The following is a 13,465-nucleotide window of genomic DNA, read 5'->3' as shown; positions in this document are numbered from 1 at the left end:
TTAATTATTAAAAATAATAGTAATAAAATAATGACAAAAATTTCTTCAAGCTCTTGCAGGGGGGGCTTTAAACATGGAGTTGGTCACTTTATGACTTTCATAATAATAATTTTTAATCGAGTTATTAGGCCTTGAAAATGGCCATTTTCGCGTTTTTCAAATTTTAAATTGCATGTAACTCGACAACAGTCAATTTTATAGAAAAATTAAAAGAGACCTTTTTTGCTCAGGTTGATCCAGAGAATCTAAAACAAATTTGACCTAAATGAAAAAATTGATTTTTTGAATTCGTTTAAAAAATTGTTTAAACAATTTTTCGACCGCGGTACTGCCTGGCACCTTGTGGATTTGTTATAAGGACCTGTTTTTGAGTAAGTTTGTGCAAAAAATGAACCGGAATAATTTACCTAATGGGGACAAGCATACAGCATGGACTATTTGCATTATGAGCCAAACGAAGATGGTTTGGAAAACATTAAACGATAGATACTGTTGTAGATGCGAGTTGCGCAAACGGCAACATAATCATAGGCTGTTGTTCGCATGTAGTTGCCATAATATAATATTTATCGCATGGAAAATATTTTACAAAAATCATCAAGCCAGCAGAATATCTTACAAAACTCTTTGAAAATACAGATGTTATACCTGTAATAGACTAAGACAACGATGAAGGCTTTAGAACTGTAAAGTGTAATACCAACGAATATACTCTCCGAATACTCTACGAGTATATACGGAGCAATATGTTCTTTGGTAATACTTTTCTTATTCTTTGTGGTGTTTTACGTGGCAGTAAACATGAAGCAAAATGACATTATAATAGGCAGAGCAGAGATATAGGTTATATAGATGATACAAGCACATGTTTAAATAAGTAGAATATGTTTAATGTAAGGTAATATTAGGGTACCTACTAAATACAAACTAATGGAACAAAGAACAAAATGTTTTGATCCACAAAACGACAAGAAGTATGATATATTAAAATAATGTATTTTTCTTAAATTGATTATTCTGTTTTATTTTTGTTTTTTGTATTCTACCTAAAAGATATCACAATGACATCTTTACTTTATATAAAAATATTGAAAATATTTGAAATTATTTTGTTTAATGTAGTTTACTTGATAAGGAAGTCTAAAATTGGGCTAAGGCTTATTTTTTAAACACATCAAACGTAGAAGAAATAAAGAAAAATATTCAGGCTGTATTGATTTCAAAAAATAGTAGGCCTGGATCCCGGGTACCAAAAAAAGTTGATTAATAGCAAGCTGAAAGTATTTTAATAGTTTAATGGTGTCTAGTCGGACAAAACTTTGATGTAGGTATGGAAACAGGGGAAGTTTTAATTGTGAAACGTAATTTTAATTGTGGAACGTGTCATCCTGACAAGTTTATGATTGTGAAAGCTAACAGGTTGTTTTTAAGTTTATTCAATAGCAAATTATATTAAATATCCCTAAAAACTCAGTTATTTCAAATTATACCTACATATCCTATAAAAAAACCTTGAGTTTAATCTATTTTGAAGTCTATAAAATGGAGAAAATCCCTAAAAACCACCGAACAAACCAGTTTTGCGGATTTTTGAAGATGGCGCCCCTTACGGAAAAATCTGAAAAAGTCAGAAATATAGTTTTTGGTAAAATACAAAAAACACAAAAAAAATAGACATGCAGCCATCACCAAAAATAAAAATATACGTACCTATTAAAAAACAAAAAAAAAAGAGGTTATAATATGTACACTCGACCTTCGGGTCCATAAAAATAGATGTTCTGTAAAAGCCTCAGCTTGTGCGTGTGAATTTTTTGTAATTTATAATTTAATAATTATTAACTATTCTAAATGGGAAATAAGCCATAATTTAACTAAAAAATTACCATTTAGAAGAGTTAATTACAAAAATGTCACAAAGAAATAGCTTCAGAATAACATTTATATTGTAATTGCAAACCAACTTAAAAAAAATAAAATCGAAAAATTAACATTTTTGGCTGTGGGGGAGGGGGAATAGGGAAAGTGGGCTAAAATTGCGGTGAGTCCTAATTTTTTAAAATCATATACAACGTAAAGAAAATTAAAAAAAATATTCAGGCTGTATCGACCACAAAAAATTTAATTAGACCCGCAAAAATCCTTACAAAACTTTAAAAAGACATGTTTTTTGGGGGGTTTAAAAGTGTTTCGCCCAATTTTTTAGTATCCTAATATACTCAGTTATTTTAAATTATACATAATCTATTAACAAAACCTTGAGTTGATCTATGTTGCAGTCTATAAAATTGAGAAAATCCCCAAAAACCCCATAAAAAAACAGTTTTCTTGATTTTTCAAGATGGCGCACCTGACGGAAAAATCTGAAAAAAAAATCAGAGATATAGCTTTTGATAAAATACACAAAATGCAAAAAAATTTGACCTGCAGCCCCCTCCAAAAAAAAGTTATGGGTTTTAAAAAAGTTAAAAAAAATTGAGGTTATGTACACTCGACCTATGGGTCCATACAACATGGACGTGTTCTGTAAAAGACTCAGCTACACGTGTGAATTTTTTGAAATTTTTAAATCAATTTCAACCCAACTAAAAAAAAATTAAATCTAAAAATATACGTTTTTGGCTGTGGGGGGAGGGGTAAGGGGGGGTGGCGAGCTAAAAATTCGCGTTATCTCATTTTTTAGTTGCATAGAACTTAAAAAAATTAATAAAATTGAATTCTGGGAGTGAGGTCATTTTGCCTATCTTAACGGGGGTACCCTTTGGCATACACAGCTTATATGTCAAAGCAAAAAAGTGATGCCGATGTGTGCTTTTGCCCTGGGGGCGAGTTTCCAAAATAAGCTCGGAATTCGATAAACTGACTAATTCTAAGCAACTTTTTTCTAAAGAGTTTTTTCACCAAGTCAATACTTTTAGAGTTATGTGCGAGTGAATTTGTTCATTTTTAAACAAAATAACCACGTTTTTAGACGTTTTTTCGCAAATAACTCAAAAAATAACTGTTTAAAAAAGTGTTTAACTAATGGTACCACAATAATAATAGTTTAATAATTTAAACGTACACAAACATTTGGGGGGTTTAAAGAAACAGAACCCCATAAAATTTTAGGTAAACATAATAAAATAGAAGCCGCATCTCGATAAAAATTGGCTTATCGGAAAAATACTAAGAGGCATAAAGTTTTAAAAACATTGTGTTTAACTTATGTTACCACAATAATAATTGAACGTTTAACTACCCGCGCATCAAGTTATAACATAAATACACGCGTGGCGTACTTTATACGCCACAAGAAAATACACCTAAAAACAGCAGATTTGTTTATTTTTTTTTTTGAAAAAATACATTTAGTTGTTTTTATAAACCTTATTCGGCATCAGTAAATACTTGGAGTTCCTTCTCAGTAAGCCAATTGGGATTTATAACTGGAATCATGGAATAACTGGATTCCATGATAAATAAAATTACTAATAAAAATTTTTTTGAAATGTGATTTTTTACAGGAGAAAAATGTTGTTTATAAAGAAAAATATATTTTGTGCCTTAATGACTAAAAAACAATTGAAATATGTACTTATATTACTACTTATATTAACATAATCGTGGCGTATATGGTCCACCACCGGAAACAACAAATAATAAACTGTAAATTACGATCTTCCCAGAACGCCGATTATAACGAAACTAAAACCAAATTGTAAAGCACATTAAAGTGATGGGTTAGAGAGATAAACAAGGTCAAAAATTAAATTTTTAAATATATTTTCAGTAGAATTCTTATATCTGGCGTACAAAATACGCCAGCCCGTGTAGTTAAAGGTTAATTGGAACGTACACAAAAGTTTGCGGGGTTTAAGGGAACAAAACTCCATAAAATTTTTATGGGGTGTAAAAATTTCACTGTTATGTTAATGTTCAGCAAAAAATCTCTAATAGTTTTCGATATTTAAAAAAAAATAGATTTTCGTTTTGTAACTTCAAATGGCTGTAACTTTTATTATTTACACATTTGTACTAAGGTATATAAAGGCGGGTATACATATGCCCTCTGCTCGGTGTGCGAGCCGCTCGCGCGCAGCATATTTGTTAGATTAGTACGTGTTTTCAAGTGGCACACAAACGGCTCGCACACAGCGCACCACGATCTAACTTCTGTCGGCTTTTCAACAAATGCTTTGATGGTTCGCAATACGTATTTGGACGGGTTTGCGAGTGGTTTGTTGGTTTTGGGGCGCCTGAGTTGAATATTTGTTAGTAATGGAGTGTTAGGAAGGAAATATCAAACTTATTGATGTTTACCGTGGAAAGTGAAAATGAGATGATGACATTGAATATATTTAAACATGTTAGCTTGCAACCCCCAACTTGTAACCAACTCGCAATCATCTTGCAACCAATTTGCAACCAACTTGCAACCAATTGTCAACCAATTTGCAACCAATTTGCAACCAACTTGCAACCAATTTGCAACCAACTTGCAACCAACTTGCAACCAACTTGCAACTCAACTTGCAACCAATCGGAATGAAACCAAACACTTCTCGATGAGAATAGGAGAAGCTACTCCCGACGTCGGCCGATATCGGATCTGATCTGATTGGAGAAAAACGGATCCAATGTAGGCACCCACATTTAATACTAATTATCTACAATTACTAAATGTTCGTAAGTTTCCTCTGGATCGCGGAAGGTTCGTCAAAATGAAAAATTTTAACGAACATTAACCGCGCCACGAATGCGCGGCGCTCACACGGCGCGGAGTTCGCGGCGCGGATATGTATTTCCGCCTTTAGGTTCAATCGGACTATTTTTGGTCCCAGAATATGTGATGTAATTTATGACATGCATTTTTGTTACACCCTGTATTTTACCTGAGTATAAGCGAAAATGTGATTTTCGTATGGCTTTCATTATTGGCTGTTAACAACGCATTAGAAAATTGAGGGCTTGTTTTTGTCCTTGAGCCACAATAATCTAACTCTAACTAAATCAAAATTAAATAAAAATCCTCGTAAAGAGTTTGCTTGTATAATACAATATTTGCTACACTTGACTGTCAGAGAAATACCTATAGAAATTTAATTGCAATTATAAACGTTGAAAACTTTGTAACAACTCTGGTAGTAATCTCGGATATCGTATTTCAAGGAGTTTGTAACTGACACATGGTTTAATTACATTAGTTCTCTCGTAGTTCGTAAGCACAAACGTTCAAGTTTTTTTTTGCTTGACATATTCGACGTGTAAACAGTGAAAACCCAGGAAAAATCTAAAAGCGCAATTATTTTCTGGCTTATATTTTACACGTTAAGGGGACGGGTACGTATTTTCGGCTGAAATGCTATTTAAATGGGGAGTAATTTTTTTCGAATTCTGAGAAAACTAATAAGTATTTTTTAAAAATTTAAACGCAGAATAAAAGATTACGTTCTTACCGATGGCCGAGAATCCCTGAAAACTTCTATAATGTTTATTTTAATAAGTTACAGTGGTGAAAAACTAAGAGAAAATGTAGTGTGATTTTTAATTTCAAATATCTCATTTAAAAGAAACTATTTATTTATTCTAAGGGACTTTCGACCCTCGATAATATTCCAGTCTTTCATTCTGCGTTTAAATTTTTTAAAAATATTTATTAGTTTTTTCAGGATTCGAAAAAAATGGACACCATCTCCTTGGTGATATTTTCCAAATCGAACATTCTCTATCTTTGTCATACAACGCACTGAGTCAAATAGAATATGATGACAAGACAGTGACAGTTTTAAATATTTGACATGGCATCGGGAATATTTTGAGTTGTTGATTAAATAATATTGTAGTCCAGTCGCCAGGGTGGTACAACAGCCTCCTTAATTCAGATGGACTTAAAGATTTTGTTATGTTTTTTGACTCGTAGAACACGAATTTTTAGGGTAACTGTTGATCCAGATGTCGATAAGATTGTTATAAACAAAGAACTTACATAACAGCGATTTTTCACAAAACAAAACATTTTTATGTATTTTTTGGGTGATCCTAAGTAAAAAAAGGTTCTTACAATCTTTCCGTAGGATGCATAATTTTCGAGATAATCGCGGTTGAACTTTCAAAAAATCGAAAAATTGCAATTTTTGAACCCGAATAACTTTTGATTAAAAAATAAAATATCAATTCTGTTTACCGCATTTGAAAGTTTAAGTCAAATTCTATCAGTTTGGATATTTTCATTTCTAAAAATAAATTTTTTTATTGTTAAACAAAGCTATAAACACTATAAACACAGTGTTTCCCGTGCTAATGCATGCGTTTTAATGTACAGTCGGAAAAATAAAAGAATACCCATGAACGATCACATCGATAACATATTTTGTATTTGCTGCTTTTTTCCATAAATAACAAACAAGAGAGATAGATTATTAATAATCTGAAATGTGATTGGTGTGATCGTTCATGGGTATTCTTTCATTTTCCGACTGTATGGTCCTTTTCATGGGCATTTTTCAGTGCGTCACAAATGATATAAAAAAGGTAACTCATTTTTTTTTCTTGGGTTTGTATGACTGCGGACCTTAGGGTCGAATCGCCCATCTAACCAATTTTGCTCGTTTTTACATTAATTTCAACTACTCTATGTTTATATTCCTTCCCTATTATACATTACAATATCATCATATCATTATTATTATTATTTTACATTAACATTTTTTAATTCTATTTTTCATTATATTATTTATTTTTTATATTCAATTATTTTTTTCTTTTTTTTTGTATCTTTTTTATTTTTTTTTTGTTTTTTTTTGTTTTTGGTTTTTTTTTATTTTTTGTTTTTTGTTTTTTGTTGTTTTTTTTTATTACGGTAAGACTAAAACCCGATTCAACCTCTCGGAGGTTATTCGTCTTCTTAATGGTTTCTGTTTTTTTTTAATATTTATTAAAATGTTTTTACATTTTTTTTACAATATTTTTCTACTTCTAAATACAGATAGTTAACCATAGCTACTCATATTTTCAGTTTAATATTTTTAATATGCTCACATAATAAAATAACCACTTGTGGATTATTACTTTGTTTTAATAAGAACTTTAAATTAATTGGAAGTATGGCATCCTTTAACTTATAAATTTTGTACAAAAAGATTTTCATTTGAGCTTGTATTAGAGAGAGGTAACTCATACTTTGTATAGTCATAATATGTGCGTTGCCATATATCATCGGGTCCATAAATTGTACAGATTATATTCGTAGATATATTACATAATTAGTAAACAATTTTCTTTTTCGATTATAGCGCCATCTATCGACAACTAGAATAAATGTTATAAATGTCTGTAATCACGGACGTGCCTTTTTTCTGTCACAGAAAATTGTAGAAATTGTCTGTATGCGCTCCTACTCGTTCGATTTTAAATGAGAAATGCATTGAACCCATCACTCAAGCACTATGTGTTTATAGCTTTTTTTAACAATAACAAAATTAATTTTTAGCAATGAAAATAATCAAAACCGATAAAATTTGACTTGAAGTTTCAAATGCGGTAAGCAGAATTGCTATTTTATTTTTGAATCAAAAGTTATCCGTGTCGAAAAATTGCAATTTTTGTTTCTGAGATGTGAAAAAATATACGTTCAAAATAAGTCCAAAGTGGGTAAACTGACTAATTCTAAGCAACTTTTGTTCTATAGAGTTTTTTTTTACTAACTTAATACTTTTGAGTTATTTGCTCTGACTCTAATCATTTTTCAACAAAAAAATACAGGAAAAAATGTTAACTTGACAAATAAATATTGTTTTTCGCTAAAATTCAATGTTACAGCTGCCACCCACCTGCCTCTCTAAAGTTTCAACATTTCGTTAAAGCGAAAATCAATGCTTATTTTTCAAACACATTTTTTTTTCTGTTTTCTGACGCAGAAGATGTATTTAGAATTAAATAAATTATATAAATTCTTCTTTTTGTGTCAATTAATTTAATTCAAAACTTTTTTTAGACACTGTGTATAAATAATTATGTTAATGTTTATATTACTGAATAGATAATTGAATAACCTTTCAAATGAGCTATGTCACATGACCCCTATTCTCATTTAAAAAAATCATCGGTTACGTCATCACGGCCAGATAGATCACATAACTAGTATGGTGTATAAGCCAAAAAATCATAATTTATAAATAAAAATTTATCTGTTTCGGGAATTTCTAATAATGTTGTTTATTTAGCTAATAATTTGTTGTTTGTTTGGGTTTATATGACTGCGGACACTAAATCCATTCGCCATTAGCTAATAATGAATGTATACGTTATTTTATAGGCGCATTGTATATTGTATATATATTATGATCTGTAAGTTTCATCGGTTCAAATTGTTAATTTTTGAAAAAAAAATGGTTTTAAAATAAAAAAAAAATTTAATTTTTAGTTTTGAAAACAATATTTTTTTTTCATTATTTAATAGAACGTAAGTCATTCTCTACATTTGGGTACTTCAAAACATGATTTTTAAATAATAGGTATTAGAAAAATAGCTGGTTTTACGTCACTATTCGCTACAAAAATTACCCATGTTTCTGAATAATATATTATTTTACTTCTCTAGTTGTAATTAATTTGATGGTAGTAAAAAGAGACATAGCCTTTTTGTAACACGATAAAACTCCACATATTTTTAATTTCTCCTTTTGCAGTGCTTTTACGATGCTTTTATGTGAAAAAATTAATTAAGCTGTTTTGTAGCCTCTCTCGCTTTAGTGTCTTTAAAAATATACGTGTCTAATAAATGAAATTAAAAGACTTCCTATTCATGCGTACCAATTGGTTTCCTTCACCTTATTACATCGTTTTTTTTTTTTTTTTTTTTTTTTTTATTTATTTACGCTGTAACCACAGGGGTTATTAGCGATCTAAAAAATATAACAAAAGTAAAGTTAATAAAAATTACAATAGGTGATACAGTCCAGAGTCTTTAAGATAATTTATTGTGTTTTTAACATTCATGTTTACTCCTAAGGCTTCCTTTATATTCATTGGGATGGTATACTTCTTTCTTATTGTTTCATATGTTTTGCACTCAGTTAATATATGTTTCACGGAGAGTGTTGTTTCACAGTTTTCACACATAGGCGGCACAGTTCGCGTAAAGAGATGTTTGTGTGTTAGGTTGCTGTGCCCCAGCCGTAAACGTGTTATTTTCACTTGGTCGGGTCTGTTCGCTATTATTTGCGGCCACGGTTTCACTGATTGTTTGATTTCCTTGAGTTTATTTTGCGACGCACTCCATTTATTTTGCCACGCACTAAACACTTTATATTTTATTTCTGACTTCAGGTCATCGGAAGAAACCTCGTTAATAAGGATGGAGTCCTGGCTGAGGGATGCTGAACGGGCTAGTAGATCTACTTCCTCATTTCCTTGTATACCTGAGTGTGATGGGACAAACATAAAGTCGACAGTGATCTTTTTTTTATTTAGGATCGCTATTTCTGATTGGATATGTAAGGCAATTGGATTATTGGTGTAAAGACGTTTGATAATGTTAAGTGAGCTGAGTGAATCGGTTATTATGAGAGACGGGGATTGTTTCGACTCTTTTATGTGGATCAGTGCTTGTAATATTGCATACAACTCTGCAGTGAATGACGACGTAATAGGCTTGAATTTAAATTTTAATGATGTATTGGGTGTGAGGATGGCTGCACCAACACCGTCTGATGATTTGGATGCGTCAGTGTATATCTTGTAGTGATTTTTAAAGGTTTCCATTTCTTTTAAGAATGATTGTTTGATTAGGTCTGTTATGGTCTCACTTTTTTTGTATATACTAAGGTTAGTATTAATTTTGGGAATTGGTATTAACCAGGGTGGAGAAGTTGGGAAATTTGTTGGGATAATTTCAGGAAATTGAAGATGTAGGTCATGAAGGTTTCTCCTAATTCTTTCGTAAAATGGTGGATCTAATCTTGTTGCAGAGAAAGTGCCTTGAAATCGATCTGTGAATGTATTGGTATAAGTAGGGTGTTCTTTATTACTGGCTATTTTAGAAGCATATGAGAGAGAAAGATATTTGCATCGTAAACTTAGGGGTGGTTCTCCTGTTAAGCATTGTAAACTTTCAACTGGTGTCGTTCGAAACGCACCTGTAGCTATTCGTAGAGCCGCGTTTTGAACAGTTTCTAAGGTTTTCAATACTGACATTTTGCTTGATGAATAAACTATCGTACTATAGTCGAGTTTGGATTTGACTAAAGATTTATATACGTGTAATAGTGTATTTTGATCTGCTCCCCAGTTTTTGCTGGAAATAGTTTTCATAACATTTAATCCTGCTTGGCATGATTTTTTAAGTTCTTCTGTATGTTTTTTCCATGATAACTTTTGATCGAAAACCATACCTAAAAATCGGACATTATTTGTGAAACTAAGGGTTTGGTTATATAGCTTCAGATGCGGAGTTCGAGTGTTATGTTTTCTTGTGAATAGAATACATTTAGTTTTTGTCGGTGAGAATTGTAATCCGATAGACCTAGACCATGTTTCTAACTGATTGATTGTTTGTTGTAAATGTTTTTGTATAGATGTAGAGTTTTTTCCTTTGGCAAATAAAACTAAGTCATCAGCGTATAGTCTTCCTTTGACAATTGGTGAGCATTGTTGAAGTATATCGTTTATGGCTATTAGGAAAAGGGTTGAGCTTATAACTGATCCTTGTGGTACTCCGTTCTTTTGAACTTTTTTATCTGAGTTAACGTTGTCTGATCGAACTATGAAGCTGCGAGATTGAAGAAAATTTGATATAAATTTTAACATATTTCCTCTGATATTCCAATTATGCAATTTCGTTATGATATTGAATCGCCACACAGTATCGTAAGCTTTATTAATATCAAAGAAGACTGCGATACAATCTTGCTTATTTGCAAATGCTTCATGTATGCCTGACTCTAAGTCTATTAAGTTGTCTACAGTGGATCGATTTTGCCTAAATCCGCTTTGCTGTGGGATAAGAAGTTTTTGTTGTTCTAAATACCATCTCAGTCTTTTATTTATCATTTTCTCTAGCACTTTACATATAATATTGGTTAAAGATATTGGTCGATATGATTCTGGTGATGTCCGGGATTTATCAGGTTTGAGAAGAGGTAGTATTATTGCTTCGGACCAGGTTGAAGGGAAAACCTGGTTACTCCAGATTGAATTATAAAGGTCTAATAATAAATTGTTCCCATTGTCTGGAAGATGTAGTAGAAATGCTAGGGGAATACCGTCTGGTCCCGGGCTTGCATCTTTCGAAGAGTTTAAGGCTTCGGCAAGTTCTATTAAGGAAAAAGGAACGTTAAGGTTGTGAATCTCATGTTCGTCAAATCCCACGTTTTTATGCATTTTGAAATCGTCAGTATAATTTTCATCACTGGAATTTAACTCGTATTGGTCTGCTAACATATCTACGATTTCTTTTCTATCTCTAATTATTTTGTTATTTTTTGCTAGAAAAGGAATTTTATATGGTTGGCTTTTACCAGAGATTTTTCTTAAGTTTCTCCAAACTGTACTTATTGTTGAAGAGGTATTTAGAGATGAGATGAATTTTTTCCAGGATTCTTTTCTATTCTTTTTTAGAATGTATCTTGCCTCAGCTCGTCGTTTTTTGTATTCCGTTGTGTTTTCGTCTGTTTTGTGACGCTTTAGTTTATTGAAAGCTTTCTTATACTCTCTCGTAGCTTGGCTGCATTCAGGTGTCCACCATGGAAGAGGCTTATGTTTCTTTAATATTTTTGTTTTTCCTACATATGTCATGGCGGCATTAGTGATCATTTGTAAAAATGTACTTAAAAATTTGTCTATGTCGTTTGATGATGTGAAGTTGGTTTGGTTAATGTCCTGTTCAATTTGTTTGGTAAAGTTAGTCCAATCAGCGTTTTTAATATTCCACTTTATGATAGATGACTCAATATTTATTGTGCTCTGATGTGTTAAAGAAATTATAATGGGGTAGTGGTCACTACCGTATAAATAGGGTAGTACGTCCCATGTTAATGTGGTGGACAAAATTGGGTCACACAGAGAAATATCAATTGCCGATGTTGTGCCATTTTGGATGTTGAATCTGGTTGGTCTTCCGTCGTTAAGTAGATTCAGATTTTGGGATGTTATTATGTCTTCTATAATACGACCTTTCGAGTTGAGTTTTATGGAGCCCCACATCGGATTGTGTCCGTTAAGATCTCCGACGATAATTCTAGGTGAAGGAATTTGTTCCATAATAGCTATTAAATCTTCTTGGGATATGGATTGATTTGGTGGGATATACATATTACATATATAAATCTTTTGAGGTATATTTATTGAGATAGCTATTAATTCAATATTATTTGAAGTCACTGTTAACTGTGTGCTCATGAATTTTTCATCTACGTAAATTGCTACTCCTCCACTGGCAATATTTTGGTTTAATCTGTTTTTGTAGAAACATGAATAATTACGAAAGTTATATACGTGGCTTGAATTTTTGAAATTTGTTTCCTGTAGGCAGATAATAGATGGGTGGGTTTCAGAGATAATATGTTTAAGTTTTTCGAAATGGGTATAGAACCCATTTAAGTTCCATTGAAGTAGAGAAGTGAATTTAATTATTCTTTAGAAGAGCTTATAGACGAGTCGGAGTCTTCTCCCGAGAATGAAGTTTTTAAACCAATGTATTTGCCAAGTTTTTTCCTTAATCTGGTGCTTTTGTTTTTCATTCTTTTGTCGGTATAATATGGATGTAATTCTGTTAGAAACTTTATAAGTGCCTGAGAGTCATCTGAGTATAATTTTGTTATGCTGATTATGTCTTTTGCTCCTTGTATATTTTCGAATAAATCCACTACTTGATCAAAGTTTAACAATTGTGTTTCGCTTTTTTCTAGATATTCTCGAACTGGTTCTAAAAACGTTTTAAGATTTGTTATCTCATCTGTTAAGTTTTTGTCGTCAGTTTTGGTTTTTTTCATTAATTGAAGTTTAGGTTTTTCGAATTCGTCTTCGGCGGGTGGCGATGTTGCATCTTCTAAGGTTCTTTTTCCTGTTGTTTTATCCGAAGTTATCTGGGGTTCGTGAGTATTCATCTGTGTATTTTTGTTTAGAGGTAAGTTTTGACTTGCTTCGGGTGAGGTTGATTTTTGTTTTTGGATATTATAGGATGACTCAGACGATGTAGGTGTTGCGATTGTAGTGTTGACCGAAGACGTGGTTAAATGTATGGATGTATTTTGTAGTGGTGGTTGTTGGGTTGTGTTTATTGATAAATGCGGGATGACTTCTGTTTGCGATGTGGTTTGAGAAGACATGGTAGGTGTGGAGGGAATGGTATTTGAAATTGTGGGAGTATTTTGCGGATTATCTTGTTGAGTATGATTTATTGGTAAAGTTTGTTTCATCTCTGTTTGCACTGCATTATCATTGTAAGGATGGCTATGAGATGAAATATTTGGACAATTAGCTGCCT

At 31.9% G+C, this 13,465-nt stretch overlaps 1 protein-coding gene across 1 annotated transcript in view; it reads left to right on the top strand.

The window, feature by feature from the left end:
• The window catches only part of LOC114325526 (uncharacterized), a 528,612-nt gene that overhangs the window by 323,910 nt on the left and 191,237 nt on the right, over positions 1-13,465 (top strand). The window lies entirely within an intron of this gene.

Source organism: Diabrotica virgifera, chromosome 8 (genome assembly GCF_917563875.1).
Source record: "Diabrotica virgifera virgifera chromosome 8, PGI_DIABVI_V3a".
Lineage (NCBI taxonomy): Eukaryota > Metazoa > Arthropoda > Insecta > Coleoptera > Chrysomelidae > Diabrotica > Diabrotica virgifera.
The sequence above is the reverse complement of the archived record's forward strand: the minus strand, read 5'-3'. Positions and strand labels throughout refer to the sequence as shown.